This window comes from Scyliorhinus canicula, chromosome 29 (genome assembly GCF_902713615.1).
Source record: "Scyliorhinus canicula chromosome 29, sScyCan1.1, whole genome shotgun sequence".
In the NCBI taxonomy this organism is placed as follows: domain Eukaryota; kingdom Metazoa; phylum Chordata; class Chondrichthyes; order Carcharhiniformes; family Scyliorhinidae; genus Scyliorhinus; species Scyliorhinus canicula.
Genome location: NC_052174.1, coordinates 11,803,239 through 11,820,578, shown reverse-complemented (window position 1 = coordinate 11,820,578; position 17,340 = coordinate 11,803,239). Strand labels below are relative to the sequence as shown.

At 50.0% G+C, this 17,340-nt stretch overlaps 1 protein-coding gene across 2 annotated transcripts in view; it reads right to left on the bottom strand.

Moving 5' to 3' along the window:
* Positions 1-17,340, bottom strand: part of trappc14 (trafficking protein particle complex 14) — a 73,742-nt gene that overhangs the window by 44,597 nt on the left and 11,805 nt on the right. The window contains exon 1 of one of the 2 annotated variants that reach the window (XM_038786904.1): positions 10,281-10,302. The exons of the other annotated variant lie outside the window; for it this stretch is intronic. The gene's annotated coding sequence lies outside the window, so the exon portion shown is untranslated. Of the gene's footprint in view, positions 1-10,280; positions 10,303-17,340 lie in introns of those variants that run through there. 2 annotated transcript variants of the gene reach the window in all.

Genomic DNA, 17,340 nt, shown 5'->3' with positions numbered 1-17,340 from the left:
CGGTACTAAACCCTTCAAATGCTCATTTCCAATTTCAATTGCTTCCCACGTCTCTCTCTGGCTTGATGAGCCCACTTTGTTCTGCATTGTTTCCAAGTCTTTGTTAGAATAAGCCGGTGACTAACGACAGGGTGGGCGTGGGTTCGGCATTTCATAGAAATTACAGCGCAGAAGGAGGCCATTCGGCCCATCGAGTCTGCACCGGCTCCTGGAATGAGCACCCTACCCAAGGTCAACACCTCCACCCTCTCCCCATAACCCAGTAACCCCACCCAACACTAAGTGCAATTTAGCATGGCCAATCCACCTAACCTGCACATCTTTGGACTGTGGGAGGAAACCGGAGCACCCGGAGGAAACCCACGCAGACACGGGGAGGATGTGCAGACTCCGCACAGACAGTGACCCAAGCCGGAATCGAACCTGGGACCCTGGAGCTGTGAAGCGATTGTGCTATCCACAATGCTACCGTGCTGCTCTCCTATTCCTCCAATTAACTGTGAGCTAACGTTACACTCTGGGGTGCCTGACAGCAACAAGACTATAACCTTCTAACCTACCAATGGGAACGACTCACTCAAAACCCAGCTCGGCTGCGCCGATCAAATGCCCAACACCAGGGTGACAAAGCAACTGGACCCACTCCGCCCTTGGTCGCAGCGGGACACCCCCAGGAGGGCAGCGGAAACACCCCAGGGACGTCCTCGAGGCCTCCCTGGAGAGGTCAGATACCCATAAGATATAGGAGCAGAATTCGGCCCATCTTTGTCCTTTGAAGTGCTGAGGGTTTTGGCAAAGGTCGGTATCGTGGCTGGTACAGGCTTGGAGGGGCTGAAGGGCCTGCTCCTGTGCTGTATTGTTCTTTGAAGTCTGCACCAACGTTCTATTGGGTTCCTCATCTGCCACCGACAATGTTACAGGCCAAGAGCTGGATTGTGAAATCAGCCAGAGCATCTCCTCCGGAGAACACATGACCTCGGAGCGAGAGTCGGCAATTTACCCTCCCGGGCCTAAACACCCTCACTGTGATCATGGCTGATCCCATCCTGGCCTCAACTCCACCATCCTGCCCGTTCTCCATAACCCTTCAACCCATTACCAATTAAACATCTGTCTAATCCTCAAATTTACTCACTGTCCCACTCTGGGTTAGTGAATTCCACAGAGTCACAACCCTTTGGGAGAAGTACTTTCCCCCCCAAATATAGGAGCAGAATTAGGCCATTCGGCCCGTCGGGTCTGCTCCGCCATTCAATCATGGCTGATTTGATCCTCATCCCCATTCTCCTGCCTTCTCCCCATAACCCCTGATCCCCTTATTAATCAGGGAACACCAGATTTGTGCTCGAGGTGCTGTTATCTACAGGGATACAGACCCAAGAGCTGGAAGGTGGAACTAAACAGAATAATTCTTTCTTAGAACATCAGAACGAGGAGCAGGAGTCGGCAATTTAGCCTCTCGAGCCTGCTCCACCCTGCAACACGATCATGGCTGACCTTTTCTCAACTCCAGCCGTTCTCCATAACCCTTAAACCCATTACCAATTTAAAAATCTGTCTGACTTAAATTTACTCACTGCCCCAGCACCCACCACACTTTGAGGGTAGCGAATTCCAGAGTCACAACCCTTTGGGAGATGTAGTTTCTCCCCATCTTGGTTTTAAATTTGCTCCCTCTTATCCTACGACTGTGATCTCTCGTTTCAGAATGCCCCACAGGAGGGAGCATCCGCTCCACGTCTACTTTATCCAGACCTCCCCTCATTCTTCTAAACTCTAGAGTATCGGTCTAAACTGCTCAATCTCTCCTCGTACGACAAACCCCTCATCTCTGGAATCAATCGAGTGAACCTCCTCTGAACTGCCTCCAATGCCACTACATCCTTCCTCAAATAAAGGGGTCCGAAACTGTGCTCAATACTCCAGGTGTGGCCTCACCAATGCCTTGTCCAGCTGCAACAACACTTCCTTACCTTTATACTCTATTCCTTTAGCTATTAATCCCAACATTCCATTCGCTTCCTTTATTACCTGCTTGCTAGTTTTCTGTGACTCATGCACTAAGACACCCAGATCCCTCTGTATCGGAGCTCCCCCAAGTCTCTACCCATTTAGATAAGAAATTGCTTGTCCATTTTCCTGACCAAAATAGATGACCTCACACTTATCAACGCTAAACTCCATCTGCCGCATTTTGGCCCACTCGCCTAACCTATCTGTATCCTTTTGTAAGATTCCTATTTCCTCATTGCAACTTACTGTCCCACCTATTTTAGCGTCGGCTGCGAATTTGGCTATAGAACCTTCTATCCCTGTAGCCAAGTTGTGAAGATAGATTGTAAATAGCTGGGGCCTAAGGACTGAACCCTGTGGCAGCCCACTAGTTACATCTTGCCATCCAGAAAAAGATCCATTTATCCTGGCTCTCTGCCCAAGAGGGGCTGGTTTGGCACAGGGCTAAAGAGCTGGCTTTTAAAGCAGACCCAGGCAGGCCAGCAGCACGGTTCAATTCCCGTACCAGCCTCCCCGAACAGGCGCCGGAATGTGGCGACTAGGGGCGTTTTCACAGTAACTTCATTTGAAGCCTACTCGTGACAATAAGCGATTCTTTCTTTCTTCAATCTGTCAGCCAGTCTTCTATTCAAACTGATGAATTACTCCTAACCCCGTGTGATCTCACCTTGTGAATCAACCCTCTGTGCGGCACCTTATCAAACACCTTCTGAAAGTCCAGATACACTACATCTACAGGACCCCCATTATCCACCTGGCTTGTTACATCCTCGAAGAACTCCAGCAAATTAGTCAAACATGATTTACCCATCATAAAACCGTGCCGACTCTGATGGATTGAGTTTTGGCTTTCCAAATAGCCTGTTATTACTTCCTTAATAATGGATTCTAACAATTTCCCAACAACAGATGTTAAAGTAACTGGCTGAAATTTCCTACATTCTGCCTCCCTCGTTATTGAATAAGAGCGGCAACACGGTAGCACAGTGGTTAGCACAATTGCTTCACAGCTCCAGGGTCTCTGGTTCGATTCCCGGCTTGGATCACTGTCTGTGCACATCCTCCCCGTGTGTGCGTGGGTTTCCTCCGGGTGCTCCGGTTTCCTCCCACAGTCCAAAGATGTGCAGGTCAGGTGGACTGGCCATGCTAAATTGCCCCTTAGTGACCAAAATTGCCCTTAGTGTTGGGGTGGCGTTACTGGGTTATGGGAATAGGGTGGATGCTTGGGTAGGATGCTCTTTCCGGGAGCCGGTGCAGACTCGATGGGCCAAATGGCCTCCTTGTGCACTCTAAATTCTATTAGCATTCTTCCAATCCACTGGAATCTTTCCCTTGTCCAAGGAATTTTGGAATATTACACATAGAAACATAAACAGATAACAGAAGCAGGAGGAGGCCATTCGGCCCTTCGAGCCCGCTCTGCCATTCATTATGATCATCGTCAAAACCCTGATCCCGCTCTCCCCATATCCTTTTATCCATTTAGCCCCAAGAGCTGTATCTAATTTGTTCTTTAAATTATGCAACGTTTTGGCCTCAACTACTTTGTGGTAGCGAATTCCACAGATTCCCCACTCTCTCTGGGTGAAGAAATTTCTCCTTACCTCAGCCCTAAAAGGTTTACCCCTTATCCTCAAACTATGACCGCCCCTAGTTCTGGACTCCCCCACCATCGGGAACATTCTTTCTGAATCTACCCTGCAGATAACCAATGGATTAACTATCTCTGCTGTCACTTCCTTTAACACCCGGCGATGTTACGCCTGTCGACTCATGGGAGATCCTGCCTTGTGACAGAGCACTATGGAAAGGCCGGATTTGAGAAGGCACTGGACACGGAGAGGTTTCTCCGAGAGAGGCGAAGTCAAAGCATCGGGTGGGGAGGGGTACAAACCTCCACACAACCTCCGAGCTCGGGCTCCCCCGCATCTCTCAGGTGCCTGCAGGTCAAGCGTTGGAATCATCCGCCATCTTAGAACCCATCGAACCGCAATGCAAGCAAGTCGCCCTGGACCCCGAGGGATTGCCTAAACCAAGAGGGACTAGCATCAGCCATTAAATCCCTTGAGCATGTCCCGTGAAGGGATCGAGCATGCGTGGCCCATGTGACATAGCGCCTTTCATCATGATAGCTCACGAATGCTGACAGGATCTGGATTTCAACCATTCATTTCGACAATTGGATTGCTACAACTCCAGCGGGAACGTAGCTTTGTAATCGATTTCTTCGATTAGCACTTATAAACACTCCCCAAATACGGCGACTCAGGTTGAAGTGCAGTGAAAGCTGGTAAACATGGCGTTGGTACAGCAGGATTCAGTAAACGATGACGAGGTGAATGGCCCGCAGTCGTGGCTTGGTGGTGGGGGGGGGGGGGCTCTCTCTCTCGCCTCCTAGCGAGGTCGTGGGTTCACATCCCCACCCCAGAGATTAGCTCAAAATCCAGCCGGTCACTCCCTGTACTCCTGAGGGAGTAGGACTTGGGCCCACATCTCTCTAACTCTACGGCAGAAGTGCTACTCGTCGAGCCCTGCCTGGTGGTCCCCTGCACCCCACCTGATATAAATGCTCCCCAATCATTTTCTCTCCGTTTACTTCTCCCGTTACCCTTTTAACACCCCGATACCTTCCACGAATTGGAAGTCCAAAACAAAATGGTCGATCCGCAATTGAGCAACGTCAAGTGTGAACTTCAGTGCCGGTGGGACCTCGGCTAGTTGTCCCAGCAACGGGCTGGTTGAATTAAACAGCTTGTTCCTTTGGTTGCTGATAATGGACAAGAGTGCACACCGTGCTTGCCAAGCCCACACTTGTAAAACCCAAAACAAAACCTTCATTTGATGAGATTCCACAATCGGGCAGCACTTGCTGAACAACTGTGAGTGCGCTATTAGCCACTCTAACAACCAATTTAAGGCCACCAGTCGAGCGCACAACGTGACTCAATTTCATCCATTAGCGGTGAAAATACGTTCACATGCAACGACTCGTTTGCTGCAAACAAAAGGGATACGTTCAAGCCCCTGCACCATTTCTGAATTAACCAGGAGTTTCGGGAGCCCACATTCCCCTGCTACTTCCTCCATGGCAATGCCCCGGCCAATCAGATGACTTGACAACAAACCAGCCCCCTTTTCTCCTGTAGTGCTCACAAATTCTTGTGATCGTTTGAAATCTGGCACCCTTGCGTTTGTCCTGATGAGTTCCCGGCAAAAACCTTTGGCAACCCATCTCTTTTTCAGCAATACCTTTTTCAGTTGCCTCAATGATCTTTCCGACCTCTGCCAGTTCTTTGGAACGCTGGTTGATCAGAAGGGTCGAGAAGCGTGACCCTGGAACTGCGAAGCAACTATGCTAACCACTGTGCCACCATGCCCCACCCCCTTGGTAGGGACCAAGACCAGTCTTAGTCAAGTGAAAATACAGTGTGCTGGGCCACACCTGTGAATAGGAGCTTTTGGTTCAGTGGATTTTGTTTATGAATTGGAACAGTTAAGGGGGAATTCATTAAGTGTTATACATAGATTACTGTATCTGGGTGGTGTCTTTATGTTTATAATTAATAAAAATTCTTGCTGTGTGTTCATATAAATGTTAACTATTGGACAGTTACACTGAGAAAGAAATGCAGGGCTCCAGGGGAAAAGGCAGGGGTGCGGGGACGAGCTGGATCGCTCTTGCAGAGAGTCAGCATTGACACACAACGGGCCGAATGGCCTCCTTCGGCCCTGGAAACATTCTAGAATTCCACAGCACCGGGCACTAAAGGCTTCAGAAAATAGGCTCTCAAGAAAATAAAATCAGGAATTCGAAGTTACAAGAGACCGCCGGGCAAGTTAAAAGCAATAATCCCTCTCCGATTGCCGGCGTAATTTGCTGGTAGCTCCAGATGTGCTTTGCTCTGATGGCTCATAAAGGGGCAACTGCTCGCCTGAGTTACTGCCTGCAATTTGCTGTCAGCCACGCGGTTAATTTACAGCATCCTGTGACCAATGGGTTGACTGATCAGTGGCTGAAATGCATATTCTTTCCACGTCTGGAGGAATCGACAGAGAAGGTTTTTAAAGTGCCCGTCCTCAGCGCAAAAGTGCCCGTGAAAAAAAACAACAAAGGCAGGTTTCTGTCAGTCACACACCCCTCCTTCCTTCATCGAAGCAGTGGAGCTGCATCGAATTTAAATGGAGTTTTGCGCAACATATCGTATTTATCAGGTGCCTTTGAGGCAGGGCGACAAGCCAAGGTCCTTCTCGGGAGCGATTGCCAAATAGGATTGGAGGTTGAGCCATACCTGGAGATAGGTGGCGGGGTGGCCAAAAGCTGGGTCAAGGCATTGCCAACCAGGATTAATAGAAGCAGGCTTGAAGGCCTTCTCCTACTCCAATCATCCATAATACAGTCTCCCTTTTAAAAAGACAGGTACAGAGGTACATACAGCAAAGGGACCTGGTCGATGCCACGTGCCAGCTGTACCCACTCTATGCCCAAGCCATGTGGCTGATTTACAACGATGAGGCCAGAACTGAGAGGTTATGAAGGGCTGGTTTAGCACCGTGGGCTAAACAGCTGGCTTGCGATGCAGACCAAGGCCAGCAGCGCGGGTCCAATTCCCGTACCGGCCTCCCCGAACAGGCGCCGGAATGTGGCGACCAGGGGCTTTTCACAGTAACTTCATTTGAAGCCTACTTGTGATAATAAGCAATTATTACTTCCAGATAATTACTTCCAGATTGGGGCCTCACGGTGGCATGGTGGTTAGCATCAATGCTTCACAGCTCCAGGGTCCCAGGTTCGATTCCCGGCTGGGTCACTGTCTGTGTGGAGTCTGCACGTCCTCCCCGTGTGTGCGTGGGTTTCCTCCGGGTGCTCCGGTTTCCTCCCACAGTCCAAAGATGTGCGGGTTAGGTGGATTGGCCATGCTAAATTGCCCGTAGTGTACGGTTAATGGGGGGATTGTTGGGTTACGGGTATACGGGTTACGTGGGTTTAAGTAGGGTGATCATTGCTCGGCACAACATCGAGGGCCGAAGGGCCTGTTCTGTGCTGTACTGTTCTATGTTCTATGTTCTATAATAAATTGGAGAGCTTCACTAACAAATCCAATTGGGAATTCAGGAGAAACTGCCTTTACCCAGAGAGCGGGAAGAATGTGGAACTCGCTCCCACAGATTGAAGTGAACAGTGCAGTTTTTAAGGGGAGACGGGAGAAACAGTTTTTGTTACATGTAGTGTGGGTGATAGGAAGATACTGGCATAGATCTGTTGGGCCGAACGGCTGGTTTCCGGGCTGTACATTCTGTGCAATGCTTTGTCCAATTAACACATTCTGCTATTTTACCTTTCTGCCACCATCAGCACCTTCTTAACACTACCATTAACTTCCGCTGTCTTGAGAACATCTTTGTCAAATCTCTCCCAGCTCACGCCTGTCCCTGACCTCCCACTTTGCTCCACCTCTAGAAGCCATCCCATTTCTCCCTCTCGAGTCACCGGGTCAGTCATCTCAGTCCTGGAACATCACTGCAGGAGTTCCTCAGGGTTGTGTCCTAGGCCCCAACCATCTTCAGCTGCTTCATCAATTACCTTCCAACATAGGGTCAGAGGTCAGGATGTTTGCAGATGTCTGCACAATGTTCAGCACCATCCGCGACGCCTTAGATCAGGGGTGGGCAAACTACGGCCCGCGGGCCGCATGCGGCCCGCCAAAGGTATTTCTGCGGCCCACCAAGTCATTAAAAAAAAAATTTTTTTTTTTTTTTTAATTTTTTTTTAAAGGTTAATGGGTGGGGGGGCTGTTGGGTTACTTACTGGCATAGGGTGGATACGTTGACTTGAGTAGGGTGATCATTGCTTGGCACAACGTCGAGGGCCGAAGGGCCTGTTCTGTGCTGTACTGTTCTATGTTCTATATGAGGCGCCCAGAATCATAACCGGGTGAAGTAATTATTTTACTTGATATACTATGCGGCCCTTTGTGAATTGTGAATTTCTGAATGCGGCCCTTGCACGGAAACGTTTGCCCACCCCTGCCTTAGATAATGCAGTCCCTGTCCAAATGCAGCAAGACCTGGACAATATCCAGGGTCGGGCTGACAAGTGGCCAGTTACATTCACGCCACACAAGTGCCAGGCAATGACCATCTCCAACAAGAGAGGATCTAACCATCGCCCCTCGACATTCAATGGCATTACCATCGCTGAATCCTCCCCCACAATCAACACCCTGGGGGGGGTTACCATTGATCAGAAACTGAACGAGACGAACAATCTAAATACTGTGGCTACCAGGGCAGGTCAGAGGCTGGGAATCCTGCGGAGAGTAACTCACCTCCTGACACCCCCGGACGCAGTGATTGGTAAGAATTTTTCAGCCAAATCAGGAGGGAGACACGGAGAATCTAAACAAAAACTGGGAGTGGTGACAATCTGGAAGGCGCTGACTGACAGGGCGGTGGAAGCAGATTCAACAGGAACTTCCCACAAGGCGAGCTGGATAAATACTGGAAGAGGAAAACACTTTACCGTGCCATGTGGGGAACGGGCGGGCAGAGGGGGCCTGGGTGGAACTAACTGGATAGCTCGTTGAACGAGATGGCACAGGCAGAATGGTCTCCTTCTCGCCAGCACCAAGCTCTCGAAGTTCTGCAAGGATTAAGCCAAATTGCAAATTATTTGCGATAGGCAAATATGCTTTTACACCAGCTTGAAATATTAAGGGGTGTAAATATTTTAGATTCTAAGTGCTCGTCAGTAACGGGCTCCAGTGCACAGTTGGAAACAGGCGACATTTAATTATAGCGCGAGACAGGCGTCGGTGCTTTACTGGAAAATAAAGCTCAGCAATGTCAGGCCCAGGGATCTAACCATCCATCCGCAGCACCAGTGAGTTATAGGGCTACCTCTCCCAGTGATTTATCCCAGGCAACCTGCTCGCCACATAGAAAAAGCTGCTTGTCAGGCAAGGTCAGAGGAGGGGCGTCGTGGTATTTCCAAAGAGGAATAATGGGGGTGGGAGGGGGTGGCAGCGAATAAATCGCACCCCTGCTGTGCCACGTACTGGCGAATTAAGGTGAGAAATTAAAAGGAGGCCATTTAGCCCCCTCGAGTCTGCTGTGCCATTCAGCAAGATGGTGGCGGAGTTTGGGCTGAACGCCACTTTCCCGTCTGCTCCACGTAACCCTCGACTCACTCCTGGATTAAATATTTGTCTAACTCTGCCGTGAGCATATTCAGTGACCCTCAGCCTCCACTGCCCTCTGTGGAAGACTAACCACCCTCGAGAGGAGAGAGAGAGAGAGAGAGAGGAGAGAGAGAGAGAGAGAGAGAGGAGAGAGAGGCAGAGGAGAGAGGCAGAGAGAGAGGCAGAGAGAGAGAGAGAGAGAGAGAGAGAGAGAGGAAATTCCTCCTCACCTCCGTCTTAAATGGGAGACCCTTACTTTTAAACTATGTTTCCCCCACCCCCCCCCCCCAATCACCCCAGGATCCTTCCCCCATGCCAGAAAACACCCTCTTGGCATCTGCCCAGCCGAGGCTCGGTGATTCAATCAGAACATCTCTCTTTCTTCCAAAATCCAATGGGTACGGTCTCGACCTTTCCCCAACAGGACAAACCCCCTTCATGCCAGGCATCAGACCAGCGAGCCTTCGCTGAGTGGCCTCCAAGGCAAGTTCTGTTCTCCCCCCCCCCCCGCCTGCTTAACGAAGGAGATGTTTCCTGGTATGGAGGGTATTAGCTACGAGGAGCGATTGAATAAACTGGGATTGTTCTCCCTCGAGAGACGGAGGCTGAGGGGCGACCTGATAGAAGTTTACAAAATTATGAGGGGGGTATAGATAGGGTGAACAGTGGAGGCCTTTTCCCAGGGCGTGTATGACAGTTACAAGGGGGCACAAGTTCAAAGTGGGGGATAGGTTCAGTGGAGATGTGCGGGTGAAGTTTTTTTTTTACACAGAGGGTGGTCGTGGCCTGGAATGCACTGCCAAGCGAGGTGGTTGGGGCAGATACGTTAGCGAACTTTAAGAATTATCTGGATAGGCACATGAACTGACAGGGTATAGAATGATTCAGGCGGTTGGTCTAGATAGGACACGTGATTAGCGCAGGCTTGGAGGGCCGAAGGGCCTGTTCCTGTGCTGTACTGTTCTTTCTTCGAGACCAAAACTGTAAACAGGACCCCTGGTGCGGTCTCACCAATCCCCTGTACAATTGTCAAAAGATTTCACTACTCTTATCGCCCACTCCCCTTGCATTACAGTCACTTCTCCTCACCAATGACAGACCAGCAGCACTCCCTTCACTTCACTCAGGTGAACAGTAGTGTCCTGGTAGCGTCCCTTTAAGAAAGGATTTTGTCTTATCACATGGCTTCGGTGATGTCATTTATTGTAGGTGGAGCTGGGCTGTGGCTGCGAGGGTTTTTGTTTTTAAAGTTTCATTTTCAGTTTTTGTCTGCTGTGGACCACAGACAGAGAAAATCAATGTTTTGGCCTGTCTCTCTCTATTTTCATTTCAAAGAGTTGCTCTAGAAAAACAAAAACATTGATTATAGCTACCTGCTGTTTTGATAACTTAAAAAGGTACAGTTTGCTTTCCGCAAGGGTTTAAACCTGCTGGTGAGATGGGGTCAGAAATTCAACATAAAGTTTTATTGGTAGAGGGATTGCGTTTCGGAGACATGAGGTCATGTTGCAGCTGTACAAAACTCTGGTGCGGCCGCATTTGGAGTATTGCGTGTAGTTCTGGTCGCCGCATTATAGGAAGGATGTGGAAGCATTGAATCATAGAATTTACAGTGCAGAAGGAGGCCATTCGGCCCATCGAGTCTGCACCGGCTCCTGGAAAGAGCACCCCACCCAAGAGTCAACACCTCCACCCTATCCCCATAACCCAGTAACCCCACCCAACACTGAGGGCAATTTTGGACACTAAGGGCAATTTATCACGGCCAATACACCCTAACCTGCACATCTTTGGACTGTGGGAGGAAACCCACGCAGACACGGGGAGGATGTGCAGACTCCACACAGACAGTGACCCAAGCCGGAATCGAACCTGGGACCCTGGAGCAGTGAAGCGATTGTGCTATCCACAATGCTACCGTGCTTGGAAAGGGTGCAGAGGAGATTTACCAGGATGTTGCCTGGTATGGAGGGAAGATCTTAAGAAGAAAGACTGAGGGACTTGAGGCTGTTTTCATTAGAGAGAAGAAGGTTAAGAGGTGACTTAATTGAGGCATACAAGATGATTGTATGCCTTTAATAGCTAAAGATTGATAGCTTTAAATTGAGGGGAGATAGATATAGGACAGATGTCAGAGGTAGGTTCTTTACTCAGAGAGTAGTAAGGGCGTGGAATGCCCTGCCTGCAACAGTAGTGACTCGCCAACACTAAAGGCATTCAAATGGTCATTGGATAGGCATACGGACGATAAGGGAATAGTGTAGATGGGACTTTAGAGAGGTTTCACAGGTCAGCGCAACATCGAGAGGCCGAAGGGCCTGTACTGCGCTGTCATTTCTATGTTGTAGGTCAGGTGGACTTCACAATAGACTTCGGAGTTTCTAAACCCTGGCCCATAACAACAGGAACCGGAGGAGGCCATTCAGCCCCTCAAGCTTATCCGTTAGCTCTGATCTGCATCTTACCTCCATCTCCTCACCTTAGTTCTACGATTCTTTTTATACCTCCCCAAAGATGTGCAGGCTAGGTGGACTGGCCACGCTAAATTGCCCGTTAATTAGAAAAAATGAATTGGGTACTCAAATTTAAAAAAAAGATTGAGATCAACTGAGCCAGCTCCATTTCCCCGCAGACTTGCAAACCGTCTCCTCTTTGGATAATTATAATTCGAAGGCCATTGTTCGGACAGATCTCTGGGCATGGGAGGGGAAGTCATAGTCGGCAATGGAGGACGTGTCGTCAATTAAAGAAGTGAAGAAGAGGGAAAGAGAAGACGCAAAAAAAAAAATGGGCAAAATTGAAGTGCGGAGGAACAACTAAACGCAGCGCACAGATAGAGGGAGTGTCGTCTCGGAGCTCGCACACGGTTGTCAGGGATCGGTTCCATCAGAATGAGTGGTTCTAATTGCAACAATGACTGCACTTTTGCTCGAGGCTCTTCCCAGCATAAAGAAGCCTTATCAACAGTCACTCCGGCTAAAGGAAGGAGCCACACGCTGCCAAAGAGTGCACAGTCTCCAGCTGAAAATATTCTGCAAGCCTCTCATTAGCCAACAAAGGTAGCAACCAGTTCAACAATTCAGAACTCCCTTTGCACCAATTTGATGGAAATTGATCTGCAAGAGAGCAGCCTCTGCTCCAGCGTTGCATTATTTATGGGAGTTAGGTTTAGAAGCGATTTCTCTGTTCCCTGAATTTAGAAAGGACAAACGTCTTTCTTGGAAGTCTAATGCAGGCACATTCGTGTTAGAGGCGCTCACCGCCATACTTGCATTTCTATAGCGCTCTCCACAACCTCAGGACGTCCTGAAGCACTTTGCAACCAGAGGTATTCTTGAAGTGAGGCCGCTGTGGTAACGCACGGGGCCTGGATGGGCGCGGCTCCAACAACGTGGAAGAGGCTCGACACCATCCAGGACAAAGCTTGACTGGCACCTCATCCACTTTCACTCCCTCCCCCACCGACGCACAGTGGCAGCCGTGTGTACCGTCTACAAGATGCCCCGCAGCAACTCACCAAGGCTCCTTAGGCAGCACCTTCCAACCACTACCATCTAGAAGGACGAGGGCAGCAGATACCTGGGAACCCCACCACCTGGAGGTTCCCCTCCAAGTCACTCCCCACCCTGACTGGGAAATATATCGGCCGTTCCTTCACTGTCGCTGGGGGCAAAATCCTGGAACTCCCTCCCTAACAGCACAGTGGGAACACCTACACCACATGGACTGCAGCGGGTTCAAGAAGGTGGTTCACCCTCCATCTTCTCAAGGGATAAACGTTGGTCCAGCCAGCGCTGTCCACATCCCATGAATGAATACAATGAAGCAAGGTAACCAATTTACACACAGCAATTTCCCCAAAACAGCAACGTGACAATGACTGGATCATTTGCGATGTCGACTGAGGGATAAGGCTGGGGCCAGGGATGAGGCAGTTCGGGTACGGGGAGAGATTACAGAGCAACTGTAATTATCTTTAGAGCAAAGATTTTTTTTATAATTTAGATTAGCCAATTATTTTTTCCAATTAAGGGGCAATTTAGCGTGGCCAATCCACCTACTCTGCACATTTTTGGGTTGTGGGGGCGAAACCCACGCAGACACGGGGAGAATGTGCAAACTCCACACGGACAGTGACCCGGAGCCGGGATCGAACCCGGGACCTCAGCGCCGTGAGGCAGCAGGGCTAACCCACTGTGCCACCGTGCTGCCCCAAAGTAGAGGACATTAGAGCAAAGATTAGGGGGGGGGGGGGGGGGGGGATTTAATAGAGGGGTTCAAACTTATGAAGAGTTCTGACAGAGTAACTGGGAAGAAACTGTTTGGAGTGGCGAGGGGGGGGGGGGGGTCAGAAATCGGAGGAGACTGAGTTAAGGTTATTGGTGAAAGAATTGGAGGGGGGAAATCAGGAGAACTTTATTAAAAATGCAGCTGTTGCGATCTGGAAGGCGCTGTCTGAAAGGCCAATGGACAGACAAATAGAATTATGGAATCCCTTCATTCGAAAGGGGCCATTCGGCCCATCGCTTGCGCACCGACCCTCTGAAAGAGCACCCTACCTGGGCCCCAATTCCTCACCCTATCCTCGTAACCCCACCGAGGGGCAATTTAACATGGCCAATCCACCTAAACTGCACATCTTTGGGAGGAAACCGGAGCACCCGGAGGAAACCCAGGCGGACGCAGGGAGAAAGTGCAGACTCCGCACGGTCGCCGGAGGTCGGAATCAAAGTCGGGTCCCTGGTGCGGTGAGGCAGCGGTGCTGAAATAGAATCACTCTCTAAAAGAGCCAGAATGAGATTAATGGACTGAATGGTCTCTGGCGAGGCCAGCATTTGTTGCCATCCCCAATTGCCCTCGAGAAGGTGGTGCTGAGCTGCCTTCTTCCATCGCTGCAGTCCCCGCGATGTAGGTGCGCCCATTGTGCTGTTAGGGAGGGAGCGCTGCATTGTCAGAGGTGGCACCATTCGGACGAGACGTGAAACTAAGGCCTCGAATGTCCTCTCTCGGGTGGGCATAAAAGGTCGACTTCAAAGAAGAGCAGGAGGGAGATCTCCCCTCAGTCCTGGGCCAACATTCACCCCTCAATCAAAAAATCACTAAATTCGATGATCACATTGCTGTTTGCGGGACCCAGCAGTGCTCACACGGGCTGCATTGTTTCAGACATTACAATGGGGAGTACGCTTCAAATCTGCCTGTCAAACACTTTGGAACATTCTCAGGCTGTGAAAGAAGCCATTAACTCGCCAGGCAGCACAGTGGTTAACACTGCTGCCTCACACGCCAGAGACCCGGGTTCAATTCCGACCTTGGGTAACTGTGTGGAGTTTCCACGTTCTCTCCGTGTCTGCGTGGGTTTCCTCCCACAGTCCGAAGATGTGCAGGTTAAAGGGGTGGATTGGCCGTGCTAAACTGTCCCTTAGTGTCCAACGGTTAGGCGGGATTAAGGGGTAGGGCTGGGGATTGGGCCTAGGTATGGTGCACTTTTGGAGGGTCAGTGCAGACTCGATGGACCAAATGGCCTCCCTCTGCACTGTAGAGATTCTATGAACCAGGCCATTCGTCCCAACCAGTCCAAGTTGAAGTTTATGCTCAACACGGGCCTCGTCCCTCCGCTCTCCATCTCACTCGATCACCAGATCCCCCTAATCCTTTCTCCTTGTCTATCTAACCTCCCCCAAATGCATCCAAACCGCTCCCTGTGGTAGCCAGTTCCACACTCTCTGGGTAAAGAGGCTGTTCCTGGATTCCCGATTGGATTTGGGAGTGACGGTCTTACACTTCCGGCCTCTGGGTGTCCAGCAAGTAGGGACAAGAGTTGCCCCCGGCCGAGTGTTGCAGGCAGGCTCATTCCCAAGCCCACCACTAGGTGCGGAGGGAGGCACTAAAGCTTGGGGATAGCTGCTGCAGAGGCGCAATGGGGGAAGGTCGCTGTCTAACACCCTCCATCCAGAGTGAACTTGAGGGGCTGGGAGTTGTATAGAGTCTCCTCAGGCTGTATGACTCACACTAAGTGTACACGGTGACTATTACATGTGTCACAATTGTATTGAAGCATCTCAAGAGGGCAACAGAATCCAACTTAAGTACCGTTTGAAAATGTTTGTAACGTTCTTTCAGGTATTTTACCAATAATGTACATTTTTGCAAAGAAAAAAAAAAGTGGAAACATTTTCTCTCTTCATCTAGCTTATCAAAACCTTTCCCGTCCTTCTCTGGACAGACTCAGTGGGTGGGCTAGAACATGGTAGATGGAATATAATGGGCAGCACGGTAGCATGGTGGTTAGCATCAATGCTTCACAGCTCCAGGGTCCCAGGTTCGATTCCCGGCTGGGTCACTGTCTGTGCGGAGTCTGCACGTCCTCCCACTGTGTGCGTGGGTTTCCTCCGGGTGCTCCGGTTTCCTCCCACAGTCCTAAGATGTGCGGGTTAGGTGGATTGGCCAGGCTAAATTGCCCGTAGTGTCCTAAAAAAATAAGGTTAAGGGGGAGTTGTTGGGTTACTGGTATAGGGTGGATACGTGGGCTTGAGTAGGGTGATCATTGCTCGGCACAACATCGAGGGCCGAAGGGCCTGTTCTGTGCTGTACGGTTCTAAAAAAAATAATGTGGAAAAATGTACGGTTATCCACTTTGGTCGGAGGAACCGATACGCAGAGTATTTCGTCAATGGCGCGAGATTAGAAAGTGTCGATGCCCAAAGGGACCTGGGTGTCCTTGTCCGGATAGACACCGAAGGTTAGCAAGCAGGTGCACTGAGCTATGAGGAAGGTTGATGGAACGTTAGCCTTTATCGCAAGAGGATCTGAGGACAGGAGCAGTGAGATCTTGCGTCAATGGCATAGGAGCTTGGTGAGACCACAGCTGGACGACTGTGTGCAGTTTTGATCCCCCTATCTAAGGAAGGATATGTATCATCTGTCCGGGGGTCTCGAACCAGGGGACACGCTTTCAGAATAAGGGAGAAATGAGAATTTATTTTACTCAGAGTTGTGACCCTTTGGAGGGCTGTGGAAGCTCAGTCAGAGTATGTTTAAAGCAGAGATTGACAGGACTCGAAATAGCCAATGCGAAAAATACATGGGGATATAGTGTGGGGGGGGGGGGGGGGGGGGGGGGGGGCGAGTAGTGACGGTGGGGTGGATGATTAACCATTTTCATCTTGAATGGCAGAGCAGGCCCGATGGGCTGAATGGCTTACTGCTGTCCCAATTATGATCTTTTGGGTGGCTTCTATTCCCCAGAGAAAAAAAAAGAGGGGAGATATTGTGTGGGGGGGGGGGAAATCGCCGACATGGTGCCGAAGGAAGAGACCCAGAACCCCACGATCGATAGGACACGACCAGAACAAACGGACATAGTTAAAGGGAGGAACAAAACTAAAACGCGGTCGGCATTTACATGAAAAACTTCAAGCGCAGTTTTTAAAAAAGAATCTGTTGTTCTCATTCCACTATCAAGGAAAGAAACAAGACGGGAGGAAAAGGGAGGGAAAACGAACAGCTCGTAAAACAGAAACCCTCAACATCTGAACAGAATTAAATCATCCTCTGGGGGGGGGGGGGACAGTAGCAATCTATCAGACAGATTAACACTTCAATCTGATTCACAGGGGCACACGCCAGAGGCTCTGTACTTCAATCGCTGCAATGAGCAGCTGTGGATTAAACAAAAAGGCAGATGTGCATTTATATAGTGTCCTTCGCCACTACCAGGCGCCTCAGACTTCTTTACAGCCAATGATGCACTTGCGAAATGTAGCTACCTCCACAGGAAGTATTGCGAGAAGCAGAAGCTTTCACACTGCGCGCATTAAGTCGATAATAATCTTAATTATTACTGTCACAAGTAGGCTTACATTAACACTGCAATGACGTTACTGTGAAAATCCCCTCATCGCCACATTCCGGCGCCTGTTCGGGTAACACAGAGGGAGAATTCAGAATGTCCAATTCACCTAACAAGCACGTCTTTCGGGACTTGTGGGAGGAAACTGGAGCACCCAGAGGAAACCCACGCAGACACGGGGTGAACGTGCAGGACAGTGACCCAAGCCGGGAATCGAACCCGGGTCCCTGGAGCTGTGAAGTAATAACCACTGTGCTACCGTACTGTACTGTGACACAACGGAGCGGGAAGGGGGAG